The 27584-nt window shown below is 40.5% G+C and overlaps 1 protein-coding gene across 3 annotated transcripts in view; it reads left to right on the top strand.

The window, feature by feature from the left end:
- The first annotated feature begins 2352 nt into the window (after nucleotides 1-2352).
- The window catches only part of spop (speckle type BTB/POZ protein), a 98891-nt gene continuing 73659 nt past the window's right edge, over nucleotides 2353-27584 (top strand). For all 3 annotated transcript variants that reach the window (XM_061232457.1, XM_061232458.1, XM_061232459.1), the window contains exon 1: nucleotides 2353-2442. The gene's annotated coding sequence lies outside the window, so the exon portion shown is untranslated. The remainder of the gene's footprint in view (nucleotides 2443-27584) is intronic.

Below are 27584 nucleotides of genomic sequence, written 5' to 3'. Positions count from 1 at the left end.
AATCAATTTCACCTGCTTTGGTGCAAATGAAAGTGACAACAGTTGCAATGGAGATGCAAAAGCCGGACAACCTCCAAAAAGGTAATGGTTTTGCATGTGGTGGCCACAGAAAATTGCTCTCTCCTTATCCTCCCTGACTGATTCTTCTCCAGTTTTGTGTTCTGATAGTGTCCTTGTCACTACTGGTAGCATGAGGCAGTACCTGCAGCCAAATCAGGTTTCACAGGTAGTCCAGCTCCTCCAGGATGGCACATCCATACGTGTGGTTGCTGTGTCTCCCAGCACAGTGTCAAGAGCATGGAAGAGATACCAGGAGACCAGTCGTTGCACAAGGAGAGCAGGACAGAGCCAGGGGCATCAACCCAGCAGCAGAACTTCTTTGTGTGAGAAGGAACAGGAGGAGCACTGCCAGAGCCCTACAAAATTACCTCCAGCAGGCTACTGGTGTGCATGTTTCTGACCAAACTCTCAGAAACAGACTCTATGTGTCAGGGTTGGGAGGTAGTATCGGTCGTTACCACCAGGGGGGTTGCCTCGTTAGTGCCAAGGCAGCCTTACCTGGGGAAGGTATTTAAAGCACGCGCTGACTAGCAGTCGACGCTTTGGTGTACACTGTTCGCTCTGTCACTAAGCTGGTAAGCACACGGTAGACTCAGTGTTAAAAGAGTCAGGTATTGTGCTGGTTCTGGGTGTTGCATTTAAAAGAAAAGAAAAAGGTAAGGAAGGTGTTCTGCTCGTTGTGTGTTTACACTGCGAATGCCTTCCTGTAGGTTTTTTTGTTTTTCTCTTTTGTTTTTGGCTCGTGTGAGCCTGTGGGTGAGGGACGTTGTCCCCGGTATGTATTTTGGTTTGTGCATTTTCCAGAGCTGCGACTCACGGTTGTTTATTTTGTTTACCTAGTCTTTTATATTAGGTTGTACTTTTATTTTGGGATCCCCGGTCCGGGGTTACAGGGCTTGCCTTTTAGCCCTCATTTTGGTTGTGTTATTCGCCCTGGTTTTTTTTTTTTTTGGTTGCTTTATTTTCCTTAGCCGTTTTTGTGGCTATTTTCTTTATTTTATTGGAGCTGTCTCCGAGTTGTTTCCTCTACCTCCTGGGGTTTAGTGGCGGGCACGTTTGTGTGCCCGCTTACAAGGCCTCCTACCCTTAGTCGCGCCTGGCTCTCCGCCATTCCTCAACCTCACACTATGAGGGTGGCATGAGGGCCCGGTGTCCTCTAGTGGGACCTGTGCTCACAATCCAGCACCATGCAGCTTGATTGGCATTTGCGAGAGACTTGGCAGGTCCGCCATTAGTGCCCTGTTCTCTTCACAGATGAGAGCAGGTTCACACTGAGCACATGTGACAGGCATGAAAGAGTCTGGAGACGCCGTGGTGAATGTTATGCTGCCTGTAACATCATCCAGCATGACAGGATTGGTGGTGGGTCAGTGATGGTCTGGGGAAGCATATCATTGGAGGGTCCCACAGACCTCCATGTCATAGCCAATGGTACCCTTACTGCTGTTAGGTACCGGGATGAAATCCTCAGACCTTAAGCAGGTGCAGCGGGCCCTGGGTTCCTCCTGGTGCAGGATAATGCCCGGCATTATGTGGCCAGAGTGTGTAGGCAGTTCCTGGATGAGGAAGGCATTGATGCCATTGACTGGCCCTCACGTTCCCCTGACCTAAATCCAATTTAGCACCTATGGGAAGTTATGTATTGGTGCATCCGATGCCGCCAAGTATTGCCACAGACTGTCCAGGAGCTCACTGATGCCCTTATCCAAGTCTGGGAGAAGATCCCCCAGGACACCATCCGCCGACTCACCAGGAGCATGCCCAGACGTTGTCGGGAGTGCGTACAGACACGCGGGGGCCATACACACTACTGAGTCACATTATGAGTTGCGGTGATAAAATTCACAAGTTGGATCAGCTTGTGATTTCAATTTTTTACTTTGATTTTCAGTGTGATTTTGAATCCTGCCCTCAATGGGTTGATGATTTTGGTTTCCTTTGACCATTGTTACATAATTTTGTTCTCAACAAATGATACTATGTGCATCAGTAAAGATTTTCAATTTGAATAAATCGTTCATCAACATCTGATGTGTCCCTTAAGTGTTCCCTTAATTTTTTTGAGCAGTGTATTTCGGAATCTGTACTTGGGATGCACTAATCTGTTTTTACCAATGAATTAGCTACATAAGTGAGATAAACCACATGGCTTTAACTTTTTCACGTTTAGAAATAAAAGATCAACCACAATGATATTGCATTATAGTAGCTTACTACGGGCGCATATTTGGACAATCTCGAAAAGCCACATTATTATGACTTGTGGAGTCCCCATCAATGATAGGTTTTCGAGTCGACAGTCATGTCGTCACGACCTTAACCCGGATGTAAAGGGCCGCCTGTGAGAAAATCCGATCCGGGCGAAGCACTGATCCTAAAAAGGTGAGTTTAAAACCTCAAAACAAAGAAATATGACATATATATGTTTGTTATGCTCATTTGTAGTTGGTATGGAACCCAATGTGGTTAGTATACCTATTATTTTACTGTGAATACGTAAGATGCACTTTTGTGGTTTCTCTGGAGAAAAGCTTCTGCTGCTAATAGCTAGCCAGCGTTAGCATTGGCTACCTAGCTTGAGCGGAGTTGAGCCTACCTTGCTAGGCTAACGCTTAAGCTGTAATCTGAAAACAGGTAGTAGCTAGCCAATGTTTAATATTTAATCAATGTACTGTTTGGCAATTGGTAGGACTCTTATTGAATAAAGAAACATCGGTATTTAATTAACAATAAGTTCGCTTGATAGTCAACTTAGCCAGCGACCTAGCCGTATTTAAAAACATGGGTGAATATCTGTCATCACGATTGTTTTTGTTTGCTGTGCTAGCAAGCTAAGCATAGCTACCTAGTATGTATTTACACTGCAAGTTTGCACTCAATGTAGCTAGCTAGCTACCTAGCTGGCTGGCTATCACACTAGCCTAATGGGAATAAACGTTCGAACACAATATTTATTATAGGCTAAATATGGCAGCAGTTTTATTTTATAGAGTACTCGGAACTAATGGAAGTTTTAACCGTTGTCAGAAGGCCTGTGTAAATGTTGATCCAGCCTTACTATCGTTAGCTATCTTGCCGTTTTACTTGGTGAAATTAATATTGAATATTAATTTCACCAAGTAAAGTAACGAAGACAGTGACGCACTGGCGCTTGCGCTCTTGTGGTATGTACCAAATCGTAGCCAGTGAAATAACAGGTTGTGTTAAGAGCTGCATGAATGCAGAGTGCCAGTGAGCTTCAAAGCCAGTATATTTTGTGGTATCGAAGGGTTGCTGCATTGCAGGACCACTAAGTAACGTACGCTAAAGGCGAATTATTCTGGTCAGGATGACGTAAACAAACATCCGTTACAGTTGTTTCGAACGGTTTTAATTTCATGTAGGCAGTTCAGAAACAATCCACCAAATTGCATTGACAAAGAGGCTAGCCGTTTTACTTCTGTTAAACAACATAACTAACTACAGTGTGTGATGCGAGTTATGCAGCTTCAGACTACTGGTTAAAGGTACAATAGGTAAGATTTTTGTGTTAAAACATTGGTTTTTTTTTTTTTTACCAGACTATTGTAAATACTTTCCTATCATTGAAAAAGGCTCACTGACATGTTGACTTGCCTGTCTTATTGCCTGTGTTTAAATAAGGGTTTCAAAATATACCACAGCCAATGGCATGGGAAGGGGCAGGGGTAAGCAGTGTTGTTGTTTGAGGGTGTTTGTTGTTGCAGTTCCTCTCTTGAACATTAGGAGTCCGAAATTGCATGTAGAATCATCATGCCGTCACAACAGCAAAAAACTTAGTTCTGGGTGGATAGCAGGCAGTGTTTTCAGTGTCATTTAACCAAGTTCTGAACATGTAAAGTCAATGTTGGAATATAAAAATTATTTATGAAAACTTAACGAAATTGTTTTATTTATATGATGCTAGCTAATGTTAATGTTAGATGTCAGCATCCCCCCCCCCCCCCCAAGGTTGTAGCTAACATTAGCTAGCCAATGTCATTAACATGAATAACCAGTGAAAACTAGATGGCTAGCATTATTGCAAACCCTATGACTGTAATGGTACCACCAACACTAGCTAGCTAGCTAACTCGTTTTACAACAGGGAAGGCCGGATTTAACGTTTCATTGTTTAATTTTTGTAAAATTATCAGCCGAGAGTGTTTCTGTGTGGCCTTCAATGAGCATCTGGTGTTTATTAGCTGCTGTTAGCTGCCAACAACATTTGTGAAGGACATGAGCAATACAATTAGAAGTTCTGGTTTTGTTTAGTTTTTTCCCCCATGTTCCTGAGACTTTGAAACTTATGTTGGGCGTCTCTGTGTCAGCTGTCATTGACTGTGCTAAGCACCTGAGGCTGCCCTTTTAACGGACTGTAGGATCTGGGCTATCCTCCCTTTTAAGAATCGAAAAAGCCCAATCCACTGTGTGCCAGATTACATTTGGCATTCAGTTCCATACACAGCACGATTTTGACATAGTTAACTAGCTAACTGTTTGTGCACAGCTCTGGTTCAGTCGATTTTTAAGTAATGTTACTCCATTCCGTGGTTGAGTGGCCAATGGATTGAGGGCTATGGATTGTTCTCTGCAGGGAACAATCTGCTTGTTTGTCCCACTGCAGTATTGGGGGCGGCCTGTAGCGTAGTGGTTAAGGTTAATGACTGGGACACGCAAGGTCAGTGGCTCTAATCCCGGTGTAGCCGCAATAAGATCCACACAGCCGTTGGGCCCTTGAGCAAAGCCCTTAACCCTGCATTGCTCCAGGGGAAGCTTGTCTCCTGCTTAGTCTAATCAACTGTACGTCGCTGTGGATAAGAGTGTCTGCCAAATGCCAATAATGTAATGTAATGTATTATGTGTCCGCCACAAGGGGGCGACTATAACTTGCCTCGGTTTGACTTGCTATTGGTCTGTTTGATGTAGCTGTAGCACCATTGAACTGTAATATAATTGGAAGGGAAACGGTCACAGAAAACGGTACAGGGCTGCATGGCCTACAGTTTTTTTCTCTTGCTCCGCCACAGTGTGACCTGTCGCGTGAACAAGGTCATGTTGTCCCTTTTGCTGATTGTAATAGCTGCCTTGGTATGTTGTACCTAGCAACAAAATGCTGATCTATGCTAAATCACTAAATGAGAATACAGCATCATTTTGTAATGACTGCACACCAGTTATGATTGTTGAGTGTTATCTTTGGTTTAATCCACTTTTGTGGCTAGCCTTTCAAGCACCAATCGGACAGGTTCCCTCGACAACAACGAAACGTAAACATATTCTCAGCCGTATATAAAAATTAGGCAAAATATTGTTAACACTGTACCAAGTTAAGTAGAAAGAAATGTGATTATTATCCTTCAGTAGTTAGCCATTTTTTTAGATTTACTTTCAGATTTAGTTCTGTGCTGGCAAAGAAGTGGGGCGGCACCTGGCGATAGCATTACTAGCCACTAAGGGGACGCGTACTAGATGCCAGTAGCACTGTTTCTTTTGATCTATTTTGCTAAATGTGGAGTTAATCTAAGCAGTAAAGCTAGCATGCATTCAACTCTATGGTATTTTTGCTTCCCAACAATAGGTCAATGATCCCATCAACTCAGGATTGTTTATTTAAATATAAAATCGTTTCTTAATTTTCGAGTACCTCCATTTTGTTTTCCTGAAAGTTTCGTCTACAACCTAACATTAAATAAGGTTAAACACGTAAGATAAAGCCCTATAATTATTATGATGAATGTCTTGTCTATTAATTCATTAGCCAACCAATTTAGGTAGATGACAATTGGCTGAGTGTTGTAAACACATATTGTCATTTAGGCTGTAGCATGTGTGTAGTCCATTTCAGGTATTTCCACAAGGGACAGGTGACGATATTGTGTTGCTTGAAATGATGACAGATAATGCATATTTTGTATTGTTGCTAACTGTTCTGCAAACAAGCTGCAAACTAAAATAACTAGCTAAACTTTAGTTAGTTAGCTGAGATAACTGGTTAACTAAGCTGTTTAGTTTACCATTTGGCTACTTGCCATTTCATTGTTCGTATCAGATGTGTAAAGGCTAACTGTTAACCAACAAGCTGCTATAGGCTACTCCCGAAAGTAGGCTAGCTGCTGAGATGGCGAGAGACTTCGTGGGCCAGTTATTGTGGACCGCCCAGAGTCGCTTGCTATTTTGGTAAATTGGCTTCTCGGGAAATACTTTTCATTGTCGTATAGGCTAGTCTGAAGTTACCAACATTTAACTTGAGTCAAGTATGTCCTCGGAACTATTGCATGCGCCAAAGCTTTTGAAGGCATTATGTAGATCAAGATAATAGTGGCAATTGCGGCTAGCTAGCGAAGCTATGGAACTTATAATGTTAGCTGAGAAGTAGCCAGCAAGCAAGTTAGCTGTAAGCCAATTGCATGCTAGCTTGTGTAGCTATGACAGTGGAGTGAGGCCTCATCACGTGACGAAATGGTGACGCAACTACAGCTGCATGAGTCCCTGCCCCTGCCTTGCGTACTCATCGCATTGATTCAGTTATTTTTTTATGCTTCTATTGATGACTTGAATGTGAGCTTTGGGGCTGTAATTCGTGCTGGAAAATGAATAGCAGGCTCATCAGTAATCCTAATTCCTTTCCCGACTTTGCAGCAGTGCCGCTTGCAGAAGAACCAAATTCAATGGGCTTGAATGGAACCATGTTATATAACAGTTCAATGGGTAGCACCCAGGAACTGTTTTCAGTAGGCTACTAAGCCTCCATATCTAGCATGTAATGGATGTCATTTATATCATGTTTAAATTTTAATCTATTTAGTTTAGCTGTCATGAAATGGCTTGACTACACGCTAGTCTAGAATAGGACTAGAACCGTTTTGCTTGCCTATTTCTATTCACTTGTTATTAGTATTGAGCATAGCCATACTTGGTGTCTTCATGCTGCCGATCATATTGAAGGTTTTAAGTGTAGGCTGTGAAAATTGTGACTTGAGCCATTTAAAAGGACCAACAATGAAGAAAAGGAACCTGAAGAAAGCGAAGAAGAATGTCAGACTATAGCCTGTTCAATTTAAAGTTCACAGTACTGAAAGGACAAGATGAATAGTTGTTTTTTTATATTGGGGTAGACGTACTTTAACACTGCTCTGTTAAATGTATCCCCATGAAAGCCAGAAAAGTAATGCATTTGCAAATGTAACAAGAAACAAATGGTCAATGACTGGAGCATATTCATTCTAAAATATATACTAAATATAAATATATATAAAATATATGTAAAATTTGCACCAGAGTCTAATGCTGCAATGAGTGGTTGAATTAAGGTGGCAGAAAAAAGAAGTATTCAGACCCCTTCACTTGCACAATATATTGTGTTGTAGATTTAATAATTTTTTCCAAAATGTTTTAAAAGTATTCAGACCCTTTGCTGTGGCAAGTTTGGTCAGGTCAGGTTTGCTTTAATTATCCTTGAGATCTGTCTTGAAATTGAGTCCACCTGTGACAAATTTAATTGATTGGACATAGTTTAGAAAGGCACACACCTGTGTTTATAAGGTTCCACAAATCAAACTGCATGCCAGGACAAAGCCATGAAGTCCAAGTCTCTGTAGACTTTGATAAAATCGTGGTGAGGCATAGATCAGGGCAAGGGAATAAAACCATGTCTAAAGCTCCCAGGAGCACAGTGGCTTCGATAATTGTTAAATGGAAGAGGTGACCATTTCAGCAGCACTCCCATCAATCAGGCCTTTATGGTAGAGTGGCTAGACGGAAGCCACTCTTGAATAGAAGGCATATTAATCACAAAAAACAATGTTTTAAGTGAAATGTTTGCATTTGCTGAAAGCCTCAAAAGAGGAAATTAAATTGATCAGCCCTAACGCTAACATCAACGCCTGCTCTCCATCAATGCATCAGCACTAATCTCTGACAACATACTACAGCCCTGTATAATGCCTGCTGTATGTCAAACGTGCTCACCATTGGGAAGAAGGTTCAAACCTCTCAAAGAATTCTTAATCTTGAGAGTAGTGCACTGTAAAATGTATTGGCAATTTTGCATATTAAAGTTAGAGTCAATATACTTATTTTGTACTTTTCTAAAGCATGATTTATTTCCAACATGTGAAATGTGTCCTCTTTGGGGCCACATTTCAAAAACTGCCCAAATCCAGGTGTGCAAAGCTTGTAGTAACATGCCCAAGAGCACTGAAATTTCAGTTTTTCATTTTTAATAAATTCACTTTGTCATTATGCGTTACTGAGTGTAGATTGATGGTAAAAAAATAAAATAAATTATGTTAAGGGGTCTGAATACTTTCTTTAATGTCCAAGTTTCTTTTGACTCCAAATATTTACTTATTATGAAACATGGAAGGATTATAATTGTAAAAGGATTAATTCCCTAGGGCTGTGGTTCGCAAGCTTTCGTATAGTTGTAATTGCCAAGTGACCCCAAAATGACATGCAGTTTGCGACACAGTTTTTAGTGATTTAAAAAACTGCTTCTGAATTGGTTGTAAATCTGAATTAAAGACCGGAATAGCTGAAAATATAAAATGTATGGCCAGCAGCACATAATTGGCTTTGCATCGGTCGGGGATATGGGAGGGCTTCAGTTGGAACGGATATAGCGTTGCTCGTTGCTTCAGCGACTCCTGTTGGCTGCCTGGCCACTTGTGGGGAGCTCTCTCTGGCAAGCGTATGCATGGGTCTCAGCACATCCCCGGCTTGCAGTGTGCAAAAGAAAATGGCAGGTGCGTGTTCAGGAGGAGAACCATAGATTGCCTTTTCTCTCTCAAGCTGGCCGCAGGAGCCCTGTATGCAAAGTTCACACGTTGGACATTCCAAATTCAGGTGGGAGTGAAGCCTATTAAAAAATTACTTTTGTATTAAAATCATTTGGGTTTGACTGAAAATGGACACAGTATACTGTAGAGTAGCCTGCACTGTCAATCTCTAAAACAATCTCTAAGTTTGCAAAGCGCAGTGATGTAGGTTTTTTTAAAGTTCCTGACCCTGAGCCCAATCCCCCCTTCCCCCACCTTCACCTCCTGTGGCCAGCTCTCTGTGTTATCATTTAGCAATGTCATCTGATAACTATGCAAAAGCATATGTCATGTCACATGGGAAATTGTATCACAAACAGCTTGGGAAAACTAGCAGTTAGACCCTACAAATATCCGAACTTCCGCAGAAATTGCAATCGTTTTACTTGGATCAGTATGGAACAATATGCGTGCGGGGCCTAAACGACCCACTCCTGATGTCCTGGGGATTGGGGCCTGGGTCCTGGGGATTGGGGCCTGGGTCCTGGGTCCTGGGTCCTGGGTCCTGGGTCCTGGGTCCTGGGTCCTGGGTCCTGGGTCCTGGGGCCTGGGCCCTGGGGATTGGGGCCTGGGCCCTGGGGATTGGGGATTGGGGATTGGGGCCTGGGCCCTGGGGACGGGATCTTTTGCAGTCCTATGGGATCCTCCTTTCGTAGACCCATACCCTGCAGAGGTGATGTCCCTCACCTTGACACACTTCCTGCCACCTGCTCAGCCTTTTCTTGCAGCTGTTGCACAAGTTAATTGCATTTAACAGTGCAGTTAACATATTTAAACACGGACACGAAAGTTCAATCATCAGGATTAAGATTTCTTCTATTTTTAGTGGCTTTCCCATCCCTAATGCTCAGAAATGGAACACCAGTGAGAAGAGTTAATTTGTCCTTGGTAGAATGTTCCTTTAGCCACTGATTTCATAATTGGGGGAATTATGGAATGTCTTTCTATGTCTTATGTAAAGCGCTTTGAGCTGCCTTGTGTATGAAAATGTGCTGTACAGATAAACTTGACTTGACTTGAATGATTAGTAGGCAACATTATATAGTATTTGGGTGGTTTTGATCTCTTGCCTTATTACATGGCATTTTCTGATCTCAGTTGACCAATTAAAAAATTACATGAATCAGTTCTTGGCTTATTTAATGTACATGCTGATTATGAAACTTGAAGTTTAGCTTGTATTGCACAGACTTCACCTTAACTGTCTATACGTAACAAGACTGCAGCAGGCATTTCTATATTCTACAACTGAGACTGAGCACTTCTGCTGCTTGAGACTAGTGGTCAGTTGTTGTTAAAGAAACTGGCTACTTGTTAAGTAGATGCCGAGAGCAGTGGTAATTTTAACAAGGTTTTCACCAACTTTGCCTGCTGTTTGTTCATCTGTGAGCATGCTGCAAGATTGTCTGCATACAGAAATATTTCCTATATAAGTGCTGATACTAGATCAGTGTAATTTTTGGGCAAAAAGGTAGCGCTCACTGATCCTGGATCAGTAATTGAGGTCGCACCCAACCTGTAATTGCTGCAGCAGATGGAAAATACAGCAACTGAAGCGGAACCAAGAAGGAAATAAATGGGAACCGCCCTCACTAATCGGACATAAATTAAGTTCAAAGGACACAAAAGCGCCATAAAGCTGTCACTGTAAACGCCTGAAAATTCATTTATTGCTGCCTCACTCTGAACTCTTGCATTGAGTTCTGAGGTACTGTGCCAAAGAGTGTCTGTTCAGTTGTGTCGCTAGATACTCTATAATGTTGGAATACAACACTGCATGAACTACCAGTGGGGGGAGAGTGTGCATTGGCATAAATGTTGCTCTATTGAAAGGTCATTTCTCCAATGGTTGTTTTGTTGACTCGACTGTTTGTAAGCCAGAGAAATGAGCACTGAGTTTGCATAAGATGAAGTTACATGGTTGAAATGGTGAATATGTAGCTTTATTAGATAGGCTTGGTCTGAAATTAGACAATTGGGGTGTTAATGTACAGATTATTTGTTTTAATTCAGACCCTTGATAAAGATGAAAATGGAGAAATATTTTATGTTCAACTGTGGACTACCCCTTTAAAGAGGTATGAAATGAAAGGGGACATAGCCATGAGGCCAGTTAGACGCTGTGCAAAAATACCAATTTCACTTATAAAATTGTTTAAACTGATAGGATTTAAAAAAACTATTAGTAAATTATCATCATTTAGGTGCAAAAGCTATGGCTAACCCTAAATGGCGAACTATTAAAAACTTCAGTTGATAAATTCTTATAGTGCTTTCATTACTGTAGGACTTTCTTGATTCTTACTTGTGTGGAAATCAGAAATATGCAGCCTTCATGCTTCTGCATGCACAGCACAGACCAAGACTACTACTGACCTGGGTCACAATTTCAGGATGAAAACCGTGGCTGTATAATTACTTGTCTCAGTTCCAATCACTGAGAGACTTCTGTTAAAGTATGGGAACGGTCAGCAAACTCAACATTGCAGCTGTCTTCCTCCCTCATTTGCAGTCATTACTTTGAGTGATTTGATATAAAACATAAAATCTGGAACCACATATAAAGATTTGAATGACTTCTATACCATTTAAAATGTCAGAAACACAAAGCATTGAGGATTTGTTCTAAATTATGTTTTCTTCTTACAAACATAATAATATTGCTATAATTATTTCTACAAAATATTTTTCAGTCGCATAAGAATCTGAAGGCCTGGGTGTCAAGGGAATCTGATCTATGGTGGCAGATGCTTATTGGATAATGAGGCATTACGACATCTCAGTGGCACTTAGTTCAGTGAGGTCAAGGACAAAGTTGTGTGGACATCCAGGGATGTGTTATTGTTGTGTACGCCGCTGAATTTCGCTGGAGCTGCAGCGCTTGCTTAGCAGTGCAGAGCCGCGGTCTGGGAATGCAGAGCGCTGGGCTGCACAGTCCATCAGATGTGAGGCAGCCTGAGAGAGGGTTAAATGTCTGAAGTAATACCCTGAGCCTCGTAGCAAATCCCCTTCTACGGGTTCCTTCGGCCAGACCCGAGTCGAGGACGGTAGAGAAGCAGAAGCGAGAGGATCGCGGTGGCAAAATCGATAGTTCATACCTTTCTGAAATTGAGTTTTTAGAAAAGGAGGAATTCTATAAGCTAGGCAGAATATGAAATTGCTCGCGGAGAGCCCTAATGCGAACAGCGCTATTGATTTTAGCCCCTGTACCAATTATAGTTTTAAGTTTTGTCCCAGGCTCACTGCAGTCCTTAAAGATCTATAACGCATCGAGACAAAGCCTGGGAGACATTTGACTTTGTGTTTTCTGAGGCCTGGACTCATACCACTGAACTTTTTTTCCCTTTTAGTGTAGAAATTGGTGGGAGGCATGCCTGCACACAGACATGGCTGTAATTTTGTAATTCTGTAAAGAAATGGATTTTGGAATGGTTCATTTTAGTTATCCCATTTATCGACATGCCTAGTGTGGAACAAAAAAAAAAAAGTCTTGGGCATCTACAACGTGTGAAAATGCCTCATTGTATTTTTCGGCTGTTAGTCCTTGACATTCAATGAAATTTTCTCCTTTTCAAATGAAGGTTTGTTGGGATGCGTCATGAATATCTTTCTGAAAGTTTGAAAAGGCTCCGTGGATGTGTTTTTTTTAGTTTTTTTGCTCATTTCTGGGAGATGATACTAGACTTGCTGAAGTGCTACCCACTGTTCACCTACTGTTGAGGGAACAGACACGAGAAATTACAGCACTTCAGGCCTTTTGTTGTACAGTCAGAGATTCATATAATCATTTTCTTTCTGGATTGCTTTTAGCGTTTCTCCGTGGCTTTCCTTTTCTAATGCGAGTAGGTGGATTTTCTTTTTTCTTCCTCAAAAGGATTCCCCAGCTTTACTTATACACTGAGTTGTGCAGAATCTCTGGATACAAATGCACAAAAATGGCATCTCATCTGAGTGTTGCTTTCAGGGAAAACACTGAAGGAAACCAGACTTGAGGAGGCCACTCTCTGCTACCTGTGCTGAATCTCGCTGTTCTTAACAACCTATTAATTTCTTGTGAAACCTACCTGCAGTATTGGTTTGCAAGAGTAATGAAAATAGCTTGTTGTGTCAAACGAAACTTTCAAATGCTAGAAGATCATCATGCTCAGAACTAGCATTCTGGTTAACCCCATACGTCTCAGCCCTGGGCTGGTGTTAGTTTTTTTGCTTTAATTCCATTTTTCACAGTGCAATTTTCAATCACTTTGTTCACAGGATATACCATTTGAAAGCATTCTAGCTGTATAACCCATTTTAAGATGCCATTGCTTTAGCGGCAACAGTTTCTTATTTTTTAATGTGGGTGGCAAAATAAGTGTGGGGGGACCTCGTCTTCTGCTTTTTGTAAATCCATACACAACAGGAAATACAGTAATGTCAGTGTCTTTTTCACGATAAGGGTCCAGCGATGTGATGTAATTCTAAAATCTCAGAGAAACTTTGATAGAATGTCCATTGTTTACTTAGAATGTCTTTGAGGGAATTATCATTGTTATAATTGTAAATAAGGAACAAGCCTACTTTTTAATAATAAATAGCATATGAAATTGTGGAGTGTGTTTGATTTGTGTATTTGATGAAAACTTCAATCAATGCACCTCAATGCATTAGTATACAAGATGTTATTATTGTGATTATTGCACTTATTTTTTGCGATCTTCTCGACCACTTGCTGTCTGAGGAAAGCACTAGGAGAGGGAGAGGCAGGGGAGGGTGACAGGTGGGGTGAAGTGCAAATCCTTTTTTTTCAGGATAAAAAGTGTTGTATACAAAATAGAATATTTTACAGTCTCTTGGAAAATAAACCCCAATGGGTTACCTTTCAGTAGACACCAGGATTATGTCTGTTGTCAAAAGGGTTCAATAATGTTAGTAATTTTCAAGCTTGTGTCAAGAAAGGAGTTGATACTCAAGGGGTTAAGCTAAGTGGTGAAGTTGACAATACTCTAACTGAAAACTCCAAGGTGCTGACAAGTGAATACATGTATAAAAAGGTTTCTAGCGCAATTGGGTTGAAGAAGTGTAATCCTGATGAACACATCTTGCTGAAAAACTTTGTTTTATCAATACATTCTTCATTTTTGTATCTTCGTCTAACTGTGCAAGAGCCCTGCTGTTTACATCGATTAGAGACTCAACTAATTTAAAATTGGCAGCACTTTCAATGTGATGCATCTTTCTACAGAAAACAAAAAACAAACAAAAAAGATACTGATGAATTTGTATGATTTTCTCGGGCAAGTCTATTCTTATGCATGCTACCAATATGTATGTGAATTAAATAATGGATGCAGTCGATGAAGGCTTGTTATCAAGCTTGATAAATCGCATCTAATGGCTTATGTGCATATGATAAATTCCCTCATCCTGTGGATTTGAACCATGTTAGTGGATGAAAAATGCACTTCTAAAGGTTAGACAAAGTGCCACACTTAGCTTAGCTGTCTGTGTTTTATTTTTCTGTAGTAAAGAAAGGAAGCTACTATTGTGGTCCACTGTTGCAACTAGGGGTGTGAACAGTTAACTGAAACTGAATTGTACATGTTTACAAAAAAATTTTTCTGAAGCTGAAATGGTAAGCTCAGTTTAAAATAAATGAGCGTTCACCACCAGTTGCAAAACCCACAAATTGGTCAGACAATTGAAAGAAAGATTCTGGCTGTGTAATAACTTCCTGTCAGTCTGTTTACATTCTAAACTATGCTATCTGTACAAAATCCCATTTTTATATTTACACCATTTTCTGTCTGATTCTCTGCCTAAAATAGACTAGATTTATTGTGTTACCACAATGACATGGTGTTATGTTACTGTAGATCACACAAATATTGGACATTAACGTGACCATGGAATTTTGAGTGCATGACCCTGTCTGTAACAAAGTTCTCAATAGCAGCAGATTGGGCACATTACATGCCAATGAAGTCTATCCGGCAGAATCTGTAGGGAAGAGGGATGAAAACACAAATTATTTTAACCGATGCCTTTCAAAAAATGACAGGCGATGGAACAGCATGCCTGGATGTAACTTTAACTACAGACTGTTGGACATCTGTGAACAAGATGTCAATGTAAATCCTTAATTTAGCTATTATTTGACTTACAATGTTGAAAATTACATGAAAATGCAATTACATTGTTGTCAGTAGGATACTGTTTTTTTATTTTCTTCTTTTTTTTCTCCCCCCCCTTCTTATATATTTTTTTCTCCATGAATAAGATGCTGCTTATGGCTGCTAGGGGTTGTATCGGTTACGCGGTTAACCGTTTAGAAAATGGGATGGTAAACATTGACAATAACTGATGATTTGTCCCATCCCTAGTTGCAACAGGGAATATGGCAGAAATGCTGATGCTGAGATTTGATGTCATGTAGGTTACTGCGACCACTGAGTCGGTATAGCGCTGTTCTCCATTCTTACTCCTGCAGGAGGCTAGTAGACACATGGATGGGCATGCATCCACTGCTTTTGACCTGCCTGGTTTGATTAAACCGCAATGACTGACCAGGGCCCACTACTGCCAAGGCGTTGACCTGAAAGAAGTTGGCAGTTCGTGAGGCACTCCCCTTCTCCCCAACATACCCTTCTGTCTTCTGCCGGCTCGCTCTGCCTTGTGGCCTTTGTCTGGGTAATAAATCTTGGACAATCCAAGCCCAGCTGTCTTCCTCTCCTGCCCTCGTTCTGTGCTTTTTACACATTAATTATGGCGGCCGCGGTCACATTCAGGAGAAAACAAATAAAGCATGAGTCCTTGTCCTTACATGTTGGGGGAATCCATTCTTTCATTGTAGTTTGGAGTGTAGTCATACTTCTGCAGGCTTTTGTGTAATTGCATAACAGATACAGGGGTCTTAACATGTTCCAAAATGTCTGAGTGGTTAACACTTATCTGATTCTGGAGTAAGGGTTCTTTTATAGTATCTCTACAGAATGCAAAGAACGCAAAATGTATATAAAGGAGTTGTCCCTCTGACAAAACTTATCCAAGGGTGCAGTGACAACTCATCCAGGAAATCACAAAAGATCCCAGAAGTACATCCAAAAAACTGCTGGCCCCTCAATCCTCTGCTAGGGTCAGTGGTCCACAATAGGAAAGACTGTGTAAGATAGAAATGGGATTCATGGGAGAGTAGCAAGGTGGAAACCACTGCTAATCAAGTGAAGTGTTCATGCTGTTCTCATATTTGCAAAAAAAAGCACTTTGATGATTCCCAAACCTTTTGGGATAATGTTCTATGGACAGTTGAGTCAAAAGTGGAACCTTTTGATTGGCACTGGTCCCATTATGTTTGGCGTATAAACCAAATGCAGAACATCAAACAGTCAAACGTAGTGGTGATGGTGTGGCAATGCAGCAATGCTGCCTCATGACCTGGACGGCTTGCCATTTCGAAGAAACTAAGAATTGTGCTCTGTACCTGGAAATTTCTCTGAGAATTCTCTTTCATCTGTCTGTGTACTCAAGCTGAATCGTAACTTGCTTATGCAACAATGCAGTGATCCAAGACACAAAAGCAAGTCCACATCTGAATGGCTGAAAAGAAACCAAACTTTTGCAGTGGCCTTGTCAAAGTCCTAAATTCTTAACTTTGATTAGGTCACATGAAGGAGCATTTCATGATCAAAAACCTACTGTTTTGTTGGAATTAAATTCCTTTACTGTGATGTGAAAGACTATAAAATAATTGGAAGTGTTTGGTGCAGTAGCTGCTAAAAGTGGTACAACCAGTTAAGAATAGGGCGCAGTTACTTTTTCCACATGGGCCATATGGATGTTTAATAACATTTTGACAAGTGATATTGCCAGCTTTCTGGAGACCTCGCCATCAGAACAAGCCCAAAAAAAGATTTTGTGATTGCTGACCGTGGCTTGGATTTGTATACCATAGGTTGCTTGTTACATTTCCATCCGAACGAGTCGCCAAGCCAAAAACCGCAAACCACTTCCCTTTTCTCAGCTCAGTCGTGTATCAGCAGGTAGTCTTTGTTGTTACGTGCTGCTCCTCAGGTCCTTGAGACACAATCGTGTATTTTCAACCTATTGCTGAATATCTATGACGTTTAGAGTTGCCATTTTCATGTAATCACCCCTCGTCAATGTCATTTTTGGAAATATTTGCTGTTTAGAAACATTACCGGTTTAGACGTGTTGTCTTTTGTGCAACTGTAAATTCATTAAGCCATTTATTGCCAATCCCAGGTTTTTTCTGAAATGATGCCCTGTTGCGCAGTAACATTTAATGTACTCACTGAATTTTATTGTTTTCACTGTGGTCCAGCCTCTTGGAGCATGCTTGTACAGCCCATTACCTGGGTTCTAAAAATCTCGAAAAAATTTTTTAACTGGTTAATCGATACAATTTTGGCAGGTAACAGAACAATGAAAATACTGAAAATGCCCGTCTCTTAATTTTGAGGAAGAGGCCTGCTGACAGCCTAGTCCATTTCCTGTGGAATGACTATGCTTTGCTTGTTCCAGTACCTGTGTGCGGGAAATCTTCTGTGATCTATCCTTTCAGGGTCTTGTTTTCTTCTATGTCTTCCTCTTCTTTATGGAGGTGGATTTTTTTCCCCCTGTCATACGGAGATGAGGGTTTACAGCCACCGTTTGAGCAGGCTTGTTTGCATGAATAATGTTAGCTTCATTTTTTTTACTGCTGAGGACACAAGCTGGAAAATCCCATGGACGTATAACACTTTTAATAGTGGATGACTGTAAAGCTAACAGGGCCCCTTTTTCATTCTGGCTTCATAAATGCGGTTTGAATATATATCATATAGCTCTTCTCCTCTAGTAGTATTTTTTTTTATTTACTTGAGTGCGCTTCTCACATCATAAGCAGTGCCGTGCAGCCACCGCAATGCAAAGTGTATCGCGTCCGTGACTCACATTCCCATCTCTCCAAGTGTGGCTTTTGTGGAAGGAGTGGCATAAAGCAATTTTGCTTTGGTTTCAGTGTTCAGTCCCCTCTCCGCTCCTGCCTTTTCTCGCTCTGTGCTCGACACTCTTTCGCATCTCCTTTTGGCCCTGCCGCCTGTAGCCGCGGAGAGACCGGTATATTTCTTATTTCCCTCTTGTGTAGTAATGAGGAGGATGAATATTCATGAGCGGGCCGGGGGAGCCGGTGTGTGCGCTAGAGTCGTGTGAGTAATGGTCTGGATGGTGCTCCTCGGGTCACTCCCCCGTGGGCCTTGCTCGCTGCGCACCAGAGAAAGCCGGCTCATTTACGCCACTTCTATTTTTACACCTTCCTTTGAAATATGTTTAATATGTCTATTTCATTATGTTGCTCCAGGGATACGCCCTGGCAAACGGACAGAGACTTTGCCCACATTAAACATTCAGGATTATTGCAGTGAATGTAATTGTGTTCACTAGGAGATGGTAAGAACGATTAAAATTGTAATTTGTTTTTCAATTTCAGTATAGTAAATATTAATCGGCTTAGACTATAAGTTTTCAGCACAAAAATATTCATTCCTAAATATAATTCTCTGTCCGTTTCTGAAGGATATAAAAAAAAAAGAAGATTATTTTTCTTTTGGATTCTCCGTAGTCGTCCAGCAGGGTATGCTAATGACAAATCCTCTGAAGAATTTCCTCGTAAATTCATTAAATGAATGCTACAATTCCCCAAAGAAATGTTGCTCCTGTTATTATGTGTGAACGAATGTCATTTTATTGTATTCAGCAAAGCTTTCTTTCTTATGGGGCTGTTCTGTCCTTAAATAACCAAGACAAAAAGTCGAATTTCAGTCTGCTACAGTACATGCAGCTGGGCTTTAGCCAATAAAAAAAAAAAACTACGGAAATAAAATGAGTTTTTAGTGTGGGTGTTTACCTATATAGCTTTTGGAAAAAGATTTTATGAAAACAACAAATGGCAAACCTGATTTCAAACCATGTTGTGTCTTCTAGACGTGCTCTGATTTTAACTGTGAGGCTGACTGGCAGCTGAGAAGACACGTTCAGCAGGCACAGATGTTCTGGGAATATGAGGCTTCTGTGTCGCCAGTTTTCTAACCTTGGGAAGTGATCTCGATTGACTTTCCACCAATCCAATGGGCTGCACTCCAGTGATGGGCATGTCTGAAGTCACTCTGCATTCAGTTTGCACCCATATTCGGTTGAATATAAGCATAGTTTTCTCCAAGGGGCTTTGCAAGTGCATATATCTTTTCAGGATTTGGCTCACAGAGCTGCCCTCTCTCAGAAATATGCCTCTATGTCCTGTGAAGATGTAATTTAGAGACATTTCTGGTTTGAAGGAAATTTTGGAGGTTCTGCCATATAAACACCAAGTGCTTGCGCTTTGAGAGGAGAGTTTGAGAGGAAGTTTGTTTACATCACATTCATGTAGCAGATACTTTGACATTCCAAAATGAGAAATGAAAGTAAATAAATTGGGATAAAAAGTAAAGTAAGCTGTGAGTGTTTGTCTTGTGCATCTGCTGTAAAAGTGCTTTTTTTTTTTTTTGAGGAGATGTGGCTGATCCCGTTGAGCCCATTTTAGACCCTCTCATTTAAAGCTAAGGTTAACCAAAAACCACAGATTTGCAGTGAGGCATATCTTTAGGGTACTGACAGCCATGGAATTGCCCCAAAACAATACTAACATCAGTTCTCCATGGGTTCCTGGTTAAGTCAAGTCACATTTATTTATAAAGAACATTTAAAATCACTTCCGGCAACCAAAGTGCTGTACATTTTCTAATTACTGTATATGTAAAAATAATAATAATAAAAAAGGCAGTGTTGGGGGAAAAAAAAAGAAGAAAAGAAATGAGATCCTTTTCAGACCTTTTCTGTTTTGTTCAGGCAACCAGCAGATGGTTTCCGACAATCTGACTTTTGTTTTACATTAGAAAGGGGGGAAAGAGAAAAGAAAGAAAGAAATCCTACTGATGTACAGTACAGTCTGCAACCTAGAAACCCCGCCACGCGTGTTTGCTTGCAGTATGTGTGATGTCAGTGGAATGCCCATACCATCCTGTAAACATCCTGTAGGCTCAGATCAGAGTAGGCTTTTCAAAATATAGCGGTTTCATGTTCAGTTGATGCAACCCCCGCCTGTAGTATAACAAGAAAATATTTAAGATCAGATTTCCTTTAACTTTAAACATAGTCTGTCTGCTCCTGAGTGGCTCTTGATGAAGGTGCTCTCACCCCAGGTGCAGTCAGGGCCCTATTGGTGTGAACAGTTGACTAGGTGGTTTTAAGTCTGTTGGTTTCTCCTCATGACTTGTAAAATGCCCTCGTACTGGTCATTGTCAGTGAGAATTTGGCCTCGTGTTCTGTGTGGGTAAAATGCTCTCAGGCTTGTTAGAGGAGTACCTTCATGAAGACCAGATGATGCCAGAACATCATTTGGTTTTTAGAAATTTACTGGGAGTTCTAGATCAGATTATTTAATCTAATATTTTACCATGGGCCGGAGAAATGATGGATGAGCATGTACTGTTTTGTTTGAGAGGGTAAAAACTGATGCCATTTGTGTAAATTCCTCATGCTGTCATACTATGTACTTTATGAAGAATGCTTCAGTTCATTCTGGAGACACTCTTCAATACACACTTGAGAAAAAAAAAAAAGAACAGACCTTTCATATAAAAATCAGTTCTTTTTACTAATTAGCCTTTTTTATATTGTCATTTTATGTGATTCTACAGTACCTTTTTTGTGTTAACTCTGGAATGTCAGATTTCTAACCTGTCTTTTCTAGTCTTGCTGCCAGAATAATACCCTCCTGTCTGAAGAGTTACCATACAGTGTGAGCTTCTTATGATAGGCAAGTAGTTTAGTATTCCTTTATGATTAGCTAGGCTACCAAGTATGAGCGTTTTTTTCACAGCTGATGTGTTGCTAAGTGAGAAAATGAATGCACAATACCTGGTTTTATGCTCGCTGCTGTCTTTCCATATATCAGGACTGTAGGGAAGTACACATTATGCCTAGTCTCTTATGGGCATGAGAACATACAGTATGCAAAATGAATTCATATTTACACATTTACCATTTTTATATACTGTAGTGTGACTGAGTGCTCCCTGGATATGGACTGGTTTACATTTAAAGAAGCAGTTTGCCCCTATTTGATACTTCATCTTTTATACTTTTTAAATTAATTAATTAATTATTACCTGATCTTTACACAATGCAGGCCCAGTTTCTCTCAATGTCTCTTGCAAATAAGAGTACCGGAACTGGCACTGTACTCATGAATTTAATCACAAATCTAAACGTGTTTATTGTTTTAGGTGGGAGATTTGTTTCGTACTGAATGCAGATGGAAATGTTTTCATCCTAGCTTTTTTATTCATAGTTAACACCTACAAAGGTGACAGAATGGTTGGGGCTTTACGGGAGACGCCTCTGGCTGACAGAGCTGAAGATGAAAATGAGGAACGTTCTGCACATCTTCTGTGTGCCGTTCTCTTAGCTCTCTGCTATATTCACTATGAACATTGTAACCTTCCTGCGCCTCTTCAGCTTTAGCAGAATTCATCTTAAGGTGATATGGTAAGAGATCAGAGCTTTATCAGTCTTTGGGCCCAAGTCTGATAGGTTGATACTTTTACAGCCACAAACCCGCCAAAAAAAGTAATCAATTGTGTGCGCTTGTTCTGTGAGCAGTTGTGAACACGACTACATTTTTGCTGGGTCACCTGCTCTGTGCTAGAATATTTATATTAATATGAGCAATTGGCATGTTTTGCACTCTGCCCCTTTGTGCATGGCAAACGTGAAAAGTGAACCAAACTTTAATTTAGTTTAATTTAGCATTTCCAGGCCAGTACCCCCTGCGTGTCCCCACTAGCTGTTTCCCTGACCACTTTACATTTGCACACTCATCCATTCCCCTCTTAAAGCGGGCCTTCATTGCACCTTGTGTCTCAAACCTTTTCCTCTTTTCTAACTTATGAATGCAGTTCATTAATATAGTATGCAGTGGTAGTTAACTTTATAATGTTAACTTTATTTTATTTATTAACTTTATTTACAACCTGCAGGCCAGAAAACATCTCACTATTAAACCTTTTAATGATATATAGCCTGCTATCGGGATTCCTGAAAGTTCAAATTTTGTGTTTTTCTTAATAGACTGATCAATAGCCACACTATTATCCTGTGTCATGTAAAGTGTTTGCACTTTAATATTTCTGTGTATTCACTCCATTTCATCATCAGGCCCATCTCTCTTCTGCTGCTTGGGTTCCTGCAATGTTTGTAGCTAGCTAAAACCAAACTAATAAACATTAAGTAAACATTAAAATAAGCCTTAAAAACATTCTTTCTCCTTGGTTAGCAATAAATCTGTTTATAACATTAATAATTTTTGGAAATGTTTATTATACCTAAATACGTTAAATGGTATCATATTGTATCAGACCACCCAATCTTTAGGTAAGCAAAATTATTGGAACATGTGACTGACAGGCGTTTCTAGATTTATTGGTTAAACAATAACTAGATCTGAATGTCTACTTTTGGTTTTAGCCTTGGGTTTTGCCTGTGAAGACTGCATTTGTGTTAGAAAAGATAAACCAACATGAAGACTAGAGAGCTGTCTTTTGGAGAAAAGCAAGCAATTTTTAAAGTGTGGAGAGAAGGGATCTGCTCATGATCCAAAACATAGAAGCTCATCTGTGAGGACTCGGTGGAGGAAGTCTCATGGCTTGGGCTTGCATGGCTACTTCTGGAGTGGACTCGCTGATCTTTATTGATGATGTAACTCATGATGGTAGTAGCAGGATGAATTCAGAAGTCTACAAAAACATTCTGTCTCATGGAGAAATGTGTCCAAACGAGTTGCGTGGAACTTCATCATGCAGCAAGACAATGACCCAAAACACACTGCTAACACAACAAAGGACTTCATTAGGAAGGTTTTAGCCTGGAAAAGCATTACAAAAGAAGAATGCAACAGTTTGGTGATGTCAAGGGACGTGCTACCAAATATTCAGTGTTATTTACTTAAATACTCTCTGTTCCAATACTTTTTCTCACCTAAAAATTAATTGGGTGGTCTGATATCAAAGGTGCTATGTTCTAAGTAGTGTAACACATATAGGTGTAAATACCAGGGAATAAAAGCTGAAATTCTGAACTCTTGTCTCTTATTCATGTTTTGCACCCTAAAGATTACAACTCCAAATGTATTCAGTGCATTGCATAAACAAAGGAATTAGCCTTGCTGTTCCAATAATTTTGGAGGGGACTATATTTATTTTTGGTTCTTAGCTCACTGATTTATTAATTGTTTTGTCGATGTTAAATGTGTTTTATATGATTCCAAGTCCGAGCATCATGTTGACAAAATGCTTTGCTACGTTATAAAAACATTATTATCCGGTTCAACGTGTCCCAATTTTCCATTTTAGTATACACAGTGTGGTCTCAGAGTCATAATGAATTACTGTGAAATTGCAGTAGGTGGCAAAGCCAGAAGCTGCAGTTACCAACACATAGACCTAATGAATGCTTTTTATTGATAAATTAAGTTACACCCCCCCTCCTCCCAGCATCCACTCCTCTCATTTTGAGTGTTGAGGTGGCCAAATGCAATTATCTGGTTGCCGTGGGACACCATTTACTGGAAAAAGCGTGAGGCCTGTGTTTTGCTACAGTTGGGGATGACTCACAATCTCCCTCATTTCGCCTCTGAAGTAGGCTGAAGAAGGATATGCAGTCCTTTTCCTTTAGATAAGTACGCAGCATTAAGTACCTTCTTTCAATAAAATGTTGAAAAATCACTGAGAATCTTTAAAATCATTATATGACTGCCCCATTATGGCTTGATAGTTGGTCATTGTGGGCTGGAAGGACACACTTTCCCCATAGATGCGTATCCCTTGCCTTTTTTTCCTGCCATTGACGTCTGAGGCTGCAGTTCTCCCTGTATTGCACGGATGGTGAATGGGCACTTGATATGTAGCTAAATGAGAAACACCATGAGGTCTTTGTGGTCTCGATTATGAATCTTCACAGGATGATCGTGTAAGGTCTCGTAAGGGTGGAATTCTGGGAATTCTGTACTGTAGATGCATGGGCTTTTTTGAGCTGTGAGTTTTGAACTGTAATCTGGTGTCTGAGGAAAATATCACAAACGACAGCAATGCTGTGAACTGTAGAAGTAACAACTTCATGTGCAATTAACTACTAAACAATATATTATAAACAAAGAACTTATGAATGTTAAAGAGTGGACAGGTTGTGGATCATCAAAAGGCAGGTATTTCCATATTGATATGCTAAGTGATAAGTTGAGGTGCTTAACAAAAATAGAATGCATATGATGATGAGATGCAATAGTTCAATGGTATCATTATTTAATTATTTTTAGAGCTGCAACTAACGATTATTTTGTTATCGATTAATCTCTTATTTTTATTGATTAGTCGATTAATCTAAACGATTAATTTGGGGGGGGGGGGGGCAATTGATTCAATGTATTGGCATGTTTTTGAAGTATGATGTCTTGCTGCTTTTAATGTATTGACTCATTATAGCTATATAGCTTTATTCTCTTGAACACCCACCAGTTACTATGACATTGTTTTTCATTATATACAATTTATCTATGCCTGTAGCTATATGCTGAAAAAAATTTACGAGATTATCCTATGGAGTGGCTGCACTATGATTAGTGTTTATTAGGGTGCTGGTAAACGTTGGACTTGGACATGGAAACATTGAAATTCAAATTTGTTGAATAAGCATACTTATTTCGTTATTTATATTTCGACTCATTAATTGCGCACTAGTTAGATTACACATGTTGCACATGTTATGACTTTGAACATCTGGCATTACCACTACAAATACTGAGACTTTATTAAACTAACCTTACAACTGCTTCATTTAGACTAGATGCCATTAATGGTATGTAAAACCGTGGTCAAAGTTGAGCAGAATTACACAGTAGACTAATATTGCTACCGGTATGCAGAACGTTAAGTGGCTGGAGCCGTCAGAACCTGGCAGTGAAAATAGGGCTTTGTAACGTTAGTGCAACCGTGACGCTATAACAATTACAACAGTCCAGTCCAATTCCAACAATTATCATGGCTGTATTTACATTCATACGAGAGCTCTAGCGAGATCAGACATGCGTCAGTTTTTGGTTAATTTCACTAAAATCACGCAATCAACACTATAATTGAATACAGCTCATTCAATGACATCTGAGAATAGCAATGTTGACAACATTACAGAGCTACATATACATAACAATAGCAAGCTAGATAACCTAGCATCACAGCTCCTGGGTCCTTTCTTTTAAAGTGTTTGTGCATGGCCGCTGTGCTGCTGTGATCTGCCGTTTTGTCGCAAAGCACCATATTATTGGGTTTTTGCTTAAAGAATTCCCACACTTTGGATGCTCGGGCTTTTTGGATGAACTCTCTCCCCCATTCTCAGCTGGGTTTGCCGCCGCCATGTTCCAAACAATACGGCGCATCGTTTATGAATATCTGAATCGACGAAATTACATGGCCGACATCATCAATGACGTCGACTAATCGTTGCAGCCCTAATTAGTTTAGCCATCGTGTAATTCCTTGGCTATGTCATGTGCTGGTGCAGAGAGGCAAAGTTGGTTATTTGTGCAGTAACTAGCAATCTTTTTCTTGCATTCATTAGATGGCTAAGAACGTAGTTGCATAAACCCAAACATACTTGTAGCAAGAAGATATGCTGTGATGTACACTGCCATATTTAAGCAGTTAACAAATCACTTCCCGAACATGAATACAGTTCCCGAATTATTGTTCACTCCCTAGTTAGCTAGCTAGCTGAATACCCTTTTTAAATGCCGTTCTTTGGTATTGTACATGCTGAGCTTAGGATATAGCCAAGACAATAACATTTTTAATTTATGCACGTTGTGAGCATTTTTCATTTTATTACATTTTATTACATTTTATTTTCCTGGCAAAAAGTCAACATAATTGTCATCTTAATCTGTACGTGGACTGGTTTCATTTGAGGTTAATTAGAAAAGTGATCAAGTATCCGTCAGGTGGATTTCTAATACTTTGCTAAAAATATATAAAAGCAGCAAACCAGTCATAACACGTGGTGTCACGCCTAGAACTATCCTTCAATGCAAACTATTTTGAATGTTGGTGTTATGGGTATGTTTGTTTTGAATTTGGACTTTGGTCCTCGGTTACCATAGTTGCGCTAGTGTTATACTCACTGCATCTTTCCATGCCGGGAATGTTGTTGGCATTATTGCTGGCTCTGGATAGGACTGTCCGTGAAGTGAAGGTAGTGAGTCTAGTTGGCTAACACTCACTGTACTACTAGGTAGGTATTTGTTCCCTTTTTTGGCAATTGGATTGTAGGTCTTTTTTTAGCAACTAGGTTGTAGCTCCCAATAGATTTAGATATTGCCAGGTTCTGAGATCTGCTTATTGCTGGTTATTGGTGCATGTTTTTTTCCTGAGCATTGCAAATAATTAGTAAGCAAAAATGTGCAGCACTCGGCTCTTACCAAGTGGATTGTCTTATGTTTTTAATCTCACACAGGATTGTGAAACTGAGCCATTCCACCACAATGTACCTCATTGTTCTTGGGTCGTTCTTATGGAATGAGAATGTTATGGTCAATACAAAACGCTTTAGGTTGTTGTTACAAATTATAATATTGTCTGTCAGTTTACATACAGTAAATAAGGTTTAACCAACCCTGTTTTTGTGTCAACATCTAGTGATTACTGTAAGTCTGGCATGTTTCCTTCCTGTGCCCTTCTTACACCGCCATGCACAGGAAATCTTTTTTTGTGTCAGAAACATGCTGTGCCATGCTCTCTCATGCAGTAGTCTGCTTTTAATAACTTCTGATGAAGCACTTGTGGTGCCCCTGACAATAACTCAGCAAAGTTTAGGTTGGTGATGCAGTATCAAAGTTTAGCCTCTGACGCTCTCGGTACACCACTCCCCACGGACAGGTAATACTTAATTGCATTCTCTCTTTCCACCGATTTCTCCCTTTCTTTTGGTCCTTTGTTTCTTTTTCACTCACCTGCTTTTAACATTTACTGTTGTCTTCTTTCATTTTCCGTCCTTTTATTCTCTCCCCGCTCGGCTGTGCCCCCCCACCCTTCCCCCACGCCGCAGATGCACGATGTCAGGCCCCTCCAGCCTGGCACCAAAGCCATCCCTGCGCCGGTTAAATGATCTGTGAAATCTTTCATCTCTGCCTTCGCCATTTGTTGTGAGCGCGTATACACCTGCTGCAGTTAAAAGAAAGGAAGGGGCGTGCAGTCGGTGGCGGGGAACGCCAAGTCGATCGGCTCGATCCCGCAACCTTGTACAGCTGGCTAGCTTCGGTAATGAGACTTCATTGCTGTTGAGTTTGATTGCTTTTTCGTCCCTCCTTTCTTATCGCATCGTGTCTCTTTGGCGGTATGTGGCGGTTTCGTCGAACGCTCTTGAACTCGTCCCTCTTCGCTCTCCTGTCGGCTGTCCAGTGGAAGCCGTTTGATCCGAAAACGCCGCTGTCCCCCCCCCGTCCACGTTCACAGCGCGTTAGTGTCATTCCTGCTCAGCCCCACTGATGCCGAAATATTGGACCTACGGGTGCGTCTCCGTCCCTCCGCCGGCTGACCTCCAGGTCGGCTCTCTGATTCCCTCTTTGAAGACCACCATCTTTCTGTTCCT

This window comes from Conger conger, chromosome 2 (assembly GCF_963514075.1).
Source record: "Conger conger chromosome 2, fConCon1.1, whole genome shotgun sequence".
NCBI lineage: Eukaryota > Metazoa > Chordata > Actinopteri > Anguilliformes > Congridae > Conger > Conger conger.
This window is presented reverse-complemented; position numbering and strand designations above follow the sequence as displayed.